Source organism: Cyprinus carpio, chromosome B6 (genome assembly GCF_018340385.1).
Source record: "Cyprinus carpio isolate SPL01 chromosome B6, ASM1834038v1, whole genome shotgun sequence".
NCBI classification, from domain to species: Eukaryota; Metazoa; Chordata; class Actinopteri; order Cypriniformes; family Cyprinidae; genus Cyprinus; species Cyprinus carpio.
In genome coordinates, this window is record NC_056602.1 from 19,186,090 (window position 1) to 19,192,716 (window position 6,627).

General features: G+C 36.5%; 1 long non-coding RNA gene across 1 annotated transcript; it reads left to right on the top strand.

Annotated features, from left to right (window-relative positions):
- The first annotated feature begins 873 nt into the window (after positions 1–873).
- On the top strand, positions 874–1,853 carry LOC122137563. The gene is made up of 3 exons (XR_006154950.1): positions 874–1,064; positions 1,185–1,224; positions 1,377–1,853. It is a non-coding gene; the product is annotated as an uncharacterized LOC122137563 (long non-coding RNA).
- The last annotated feature ends 4,774 nt before the right edge of the window (positions 1,854–6,627 follow it).

Consider the following 6,627-nt stretch of genomic DNA (forward strand, 5'->3'; position numbering starts at 1 on the left):
AAACATAAACAGTTCTTTGTTTTTTGTGCCCTTAACCTACATTACAATAAGTTTGTCAGATGGTGATCAATTAGAGGAGTCCCCTCATGCAACTCATCACTGATAATAGTCAGCTTTGAGGTCACTGTCTGGCTATTAAGCTTTCTGTGTGCTGAAGGCTTCTCTGTGAATTGGTTAAAGGTCAAGCTCAAGGCAAATGTGGTTGAACAGGTTTTTGTTTTATAACAAGGCTGTCAAACACCACAATAACAATCATTAATCTGTGGTTGGACATATCAAGGCTAATTTGGCCCGTAAACCATATTCAGCTGTCAAATTTTGACACATTGACCTTGATATAAAATTTCATCGCTTTTGGTCGCCAGATGATAGCTTGGTTTCATTGGAGCAGAAAAGTATTCAATGCAATGACATGCTTTATCAACTTGGCCTTAATAAACCAGATGTTTTATTGTAGCCAAGGATAAATGTCTAAACAGTCTTCAAGATTTACTGGGGTGTTTTGGTTACGTAATTTCGAGTCGCTGGACAGAAAGGCAGTTTTTGTCTGCTTAGCCACTAAGTGTCACTGTTGTCTTGCTGTTTAATTTAATTTACTTTCTGAAAGAGTCTTTTTGAAGGCTCAACTGCTCTGTAATTGCATACTGTAATATCCCACAAGTGGATGAAATATGCGGCTAAAAAAAGTGGTGCAACAAAGCACTCATAGCAGTTTAAACCACTTTAAATAGAATCACTGATGAAGAAATTTGAATTAAACTTTGAAAACTCCTAAAATTTAGTAGAAATTACAAATTTAAATGGATTAAAGTTAAATGGATAAAATGACGAAAACATATTTACAGTGATGTAGTTTCTACAATACATCGAGCATTACTTGGAATAACACACTTACTGGTATAAAGGAGGGTAATGTTGTTAAACTCTCCATGTTGGTGTCTCGTCTCTATTTACATGAACACTAATGGTGCAGGAACAAACACTGGCTGTTTGAGTCATGTCAAGGTTGGAATCGTGACAAATTCTCTCATGGTTCACCTAAATTACCAGCAGTACTGGCTAAGGTAAATATTTATGTAAAAAAAAAAAAAAACACATTCATTCAGTCTGCCTTTAAACACTAAGAATGTATCCACGTGTCAAATCTTTATTCATCTTTACTCTATTCCTCTGTTTTGTTTCAGAAAGCTTAGCCACCAGGCTGTAAACAAGGCAGTATTTTAGGTAAGTAGACTCATCTTTGGTTTCCCGATAGGATGCACACCAATCTCGTGTTTTTTATGTAATCCATGACACATCTTTGCCATAAAACCTTGTTTGCTTAAAATACCCTGGCCGATGACATGAGGCTACGAATGTCTTTTTGACATTTACAGAATGATAGTAGCCGTGGCATCATCGACAGGTTTCACGATGTAACTGTGCCTGCTCTGGCCTGGCGTTCCTCTTTGTATCCAGAGAGCTTTCCCAGTCGCTCTCCCACAGCCGAGGCTTGATTGTTGGACTGCAGATCCCCAAAGACCTCCACTGAGGGTCAGGAATCTAGTGCTCTCTGTGTCAAAAAATTCTGTTCCATATGGAAAATGTGACATGTACAGTAGCTGCAATGCTCTTGTTATATAATTGGATTAAATTGTTTAAAGAATATGCATGCTTGAAGAATAAATTGACTGTTAAAAATTGGCGGTTACTGGGTGGAAAAGGCATTTAGTGTGAGAGCCTGAAATACTTTCAGCACAAATTTGCATTTCACATTGCTGATTTATTTTCATCAGTTGTAAGTTGCAGCCTGTTTACAGTAGATCCACTAAATATTTGAGCGTTTTCATAGTTACATTTAAACTAAATATTTACAGGAGCCTCCAACCAGAATTAACATTTGGAATAAAATGGCAGACTGACTGGATTACATCACTGAGCTTGTGTTTCGTATGACTTTACTTTAGTCTTTTAGAATACTTTGTACGATGATTTTGACATTTAAACTAATTTACATAAAGAGAACACACTGTAAGAATAAAGAACTTCTTAAGGGTGGAATATGCTACACAATGTTTGCCCAGATTTTTGCCCTGTCTGGAGAAGTTGACGCTAGTTGCCAAAAGTCAGAGCCAGTCTACAGATTTAAGTTGTCAGATTTCATAGAAAATCACGAAGTGCATGATGGTCACAGACCTGAATTTAGAACACATATTGTTTTCATTTTTCATGCATCTCCTGTTTCTGCTTGAGATTGTTGTGATAGGATCAACTAGAAAATTTGGTAGTGCCTGATCCTTAGTTGTTAAGTGTATGATGGCCATGCAGTTTTTCAAATTTTACCAAGTTGGTAAGTGTATGTTGCTATAGCGTTTTAAAATTAGTTCAGATTTTAAATGTCATGTAGTGTATTCCAGCCTTTAGCAGCTTTTGAGCACAGAACCCATCTAAACCACTGGTTTTATCCTTTTTGACTTCAAGGTCATGTTTTTCCTAGCTGCTGGACAGACTACAACTCATCCTTCTCCCACCTAACACTAGTGTGACATACCTTGATCAAAATCACATTGTGTGCGTTAATGTAGGCCAGAGGAGAACTGGTCCCCCGACTAAGCCTGGTTTCTCCCAAGACTTTTTTTTATTTCTCCATTTCTGTCAACTGATGGAGTTTGTGTTCCTTGCTACTGTTGCTTTCTGGCATGCTTGCTGTAGTTGAGGTCTGAAAGACACTTAACTTTATTGATTTGACCACAATTTATCAGTAGACCATATTGACTGACACCATCAGATGAGAACAAAACTTATACTGAATTAAGCTTTATGATGGCAGCATTGTTTTCTGTAGAGATGCTTTACAACTGAATTGTGTCTTGCAACATTGGCAACACTGGTTTTGAACTGAACTGAATCAAAATTGACTCAAGTTGAATAACGACATTGCTGCCTATTGTAGAACTGCCTGAGTTGATTTGATTACCTTCACACCATTATTGATCTGAACTGACTTGAGGTAAATAACGACACTATTGTCTTTAAAAGCTGCTTTACAGCTCAGTTTTCATAATTGCATAATTTATCATAATACGCTATAGAAATAGTTCACTTGGCTTGACTTGAAGGTTGTCCTGATTAATCTTAGATACAGTTCCTGAATACCTGATTACACATTTAAAATACACTCTTTGTGCTATGAAATAATTTATAAGTAGAGTAAGTAGAATAGATTTCATTTATGTATATGATTTTCTTCTTAAATATATTGATGGACAGTTACAGCAACAGAATGTTAAAATATCAGATTAACTAAAACCCACAGTTTTTTTTAACACTTCGGTTTACCAATCAATAAAGGCATTACATTAAACAACTACACATTACTTAACTGATGGCTAATGACTTACTAGCTAAAATAAACTTTAAGATCATTGTCACTCTAATGTATGTCCTATAGAAATTTCAGTATGACACCGGCTAAAATAGTATAAAATAATAGTATAAAAGGGAGTCATTCCAGTCTCAATATCATTCACTATCTGATGCATTACTGCCATTTCAATTCACTCGGCTAATAGCGCAGATGAGACGTGACCTGAAATGGAGGGAACGACTGCCAGGGGCCAGAAAGATGACGCTCTAAAATACATGCCACAAAACAGAAAGCCTCTGATCATTTCAAACCAATAAATGAATTCACACCTCTGTAACCTCTAGAGATGGACTGTTTCATCAAATGGACCATCTCGTTGTGGAAAAACAATTCCATTATCTTGTCAGTCTTGATTTCACAACAGATGCTTGTTCAGCGAGAACATTAATCAGAGACGTTTAAACCAAATTTTACTTTTCAATTCGTTGATGAGACAATGTGTGGAGAAACCATGCGTCCTGTGATTTCGTAACTCTGGGGTTGAAGTTCAGTCTGTTAACGGGCCTAATCAGCATCAAGCAGTGATGAAAACCGAATCTGTCGTAACCTCACTCTCTCTCAGTGCTTTAAAGTGTGCTGAAGATGTACTGATTTAAGGGAACAATCTCTTCAGTCTTCAGTGCAAATGTTTCCAAACACACATGCATAAACAGTCCAGGTCTGTGATGAAAGGACCAATAAGCCCTTAAACACCATCTGGCCAAATATCCAGCTCTCTTTGTGCTGCCTGGCACGTAGCTCCCACGTTTATTTATGTTAGCGCTAACAGACACGGCCACATTAATTCCTCACACATGCTCGCTTGCATGGGTCAAACACTTTCTCACTCTCTCAGACAGTTGTGGGACAAAGAGGTTTGTTTGTTTGCCATTATTTAAAAACGTCTGACAATATGCTTACTGGAATAGTACACTACACAATTCATTCACATCAACAGTATTAACTTACGGTAACAGTTTGACTCAGAATTTCAGTGTGAAAACGTCTTTACATCAATATCAAGTCAATATTTAAAAAGAAAATGAAAATAAATAGAGGTCACCTTCCTGTCACCCTTCAAATTACAATCCATTTTCCATTCAGAAACAGGGTTGTAAATGGCCATAAACATCACTCGTCCTGGGAGCGATATAGAGAAAGCTTAGTGGCACCTGTTTTATAATAGATTTATCTTCTGTCTTGAGTTACGGCATCAGTCTTTGAAATACAACAGATAACCAGCAGTTGAACTTTAGACTCGGATACACTCATATGGGTTGTTTTTTATCAGTTATATGCTTAAGATGTGGCTGTCTTTAAAGGAATAGTACATGAAAAATAAATTGTCATTTACTCATCCTCATGTCATTTCAAACTTTCTTGCATGGAACAAAAAATTAATTTTGAATAGTGCTATGTTTGTTTGTTTTTTTTCCGGTGAATGAGGCTGTCAAGCTTTAAAAAGCACACCAAATCACTTTGTATCATGAATATAATCAAATTAGTCTCTGTGACTCATGTCCTATATTCCATCGTATAACTTGCAAAATTCATATGAGTCATTTTTATGGCGCTTATCTGATATGCTTGAGACAGTCCCAGGCCTCATTTATTTTCATAGTATTAAAAGAGTGGCCAGGATATTCTTTAAAAACTCACCTTTAGTGTTCCAAGGAGAAAGTCTGTCATGTGGGTTTTGAACAACAATGACTAAATGTTGTAGTATTAATAGTGTCTGTTTTCATATAACTGAGTTCATAGTGTAAGAATAGAATGACGTCTTTGCTGGTTTTTGTGTTTTCATGTGTGTGTGTGTGTGTGTGTGTGTGTGTGTGTGATGTAATATGGTATTAACATCTGATAAGTGATAGGAAAAAATAATACAGTTTTCTGTATTACTGAAAATAGTTCTAAAGCTACTTTTGCAACAAAACTCTCTGCACTACTACAGACGTGACCAAACATGCAGCTTGGACACACAGTGCAAATACAGAACAATCTGAAAAGCCAGAACATTTGCCTCACTTGTTGCTTCACTGTAACTCTTCATTGACTCCTCAATTAAATTTCTGGACTGACAAGACTGTTATTAAGATGTCTGTCTGGCCATGGCAGCGTTTTATTGAGCGTGTTCAGTCAGACTTTGATTGAGTGTTGAGCGCTGTGTTTTTTTCTCTCCCAGTTTATCTGGGGCCGATAAGAATAAACTCCCGAATAGCACCTGTCTCTCATTCAAGCAGAAATGTGTGCTGAAGGTAGTGCCTAAAAGCAGTGCTGATGGACTAGCGTAAAAAAGGAGGCTGTGATTCAATGAAGGCAAGAACACAGTGTGTTGCACTGTTAAGCTCCATTTTAAAAGCTTCATACATAGGCAGGTACCTTCTAAAAGTGCAATAACTTTACCAAAATTTTGTGGGCAAAAAAAAAAAAAAAAAAAAAAAGCATTGTCTATTGTTAATATAGTTTACACAGAAGTCACTTTCAGAACATTCGCTACAAGTTGCAAAATCTCTGTGGGGGAATGTTCAACCTAATAAAAACGACTCAATTTTGCCCATGAAAATTTATGCACAATTATAATTGTGGCTGCACCTTTGAGGCATCATCATGGAAGTAACAATCTAGAACACTCTACACAGGCAGAAACATTGTTGTTAGCATGTTGCTAAGCTAGTGACATGACATTGTAAGGATAAATGCATATTATTACACACAAAAACTAATTTTACGTTTAAGTGAAATTTTACAGAGCTGTTTTATTTATATTGTTCAGTCTGCACAAAATGATATCTGCCAATTTAAATAGATTTTTTCCCCACTGCTATCGCCTTCTAAATAATGCTGTCCATGTGATGCTAGCTTGTCCTAACCAGCCCCAATGCACAAATAAAAAAACATGTTAATTATTTTTTGGCCTAATCAGCCATGATACGTGACATGCGTCAGAGGAAACAGTTTCTTATTCTGGGATGTCACGACTGGAACAACAGCATACAAACTAAGACAGCGATAATCTCAAGTACTGATTAGATGTTTCATTTCATGTTAAAAGGGTCCAATGTGAATTTAAATATCATTTTGCCTGACCTTTACAGTCATATTGAAAGCTACAATTAAGAAAAGATCCTGATCAGATCCTGAAAATAAAGAAACAGAAATGAATGCTTGAAATGTTCACTATGTTTTGAAATGTGGAGCAAGTGATTCTACTTCTACTTATTCTACTTAAGCAATTCTACTTC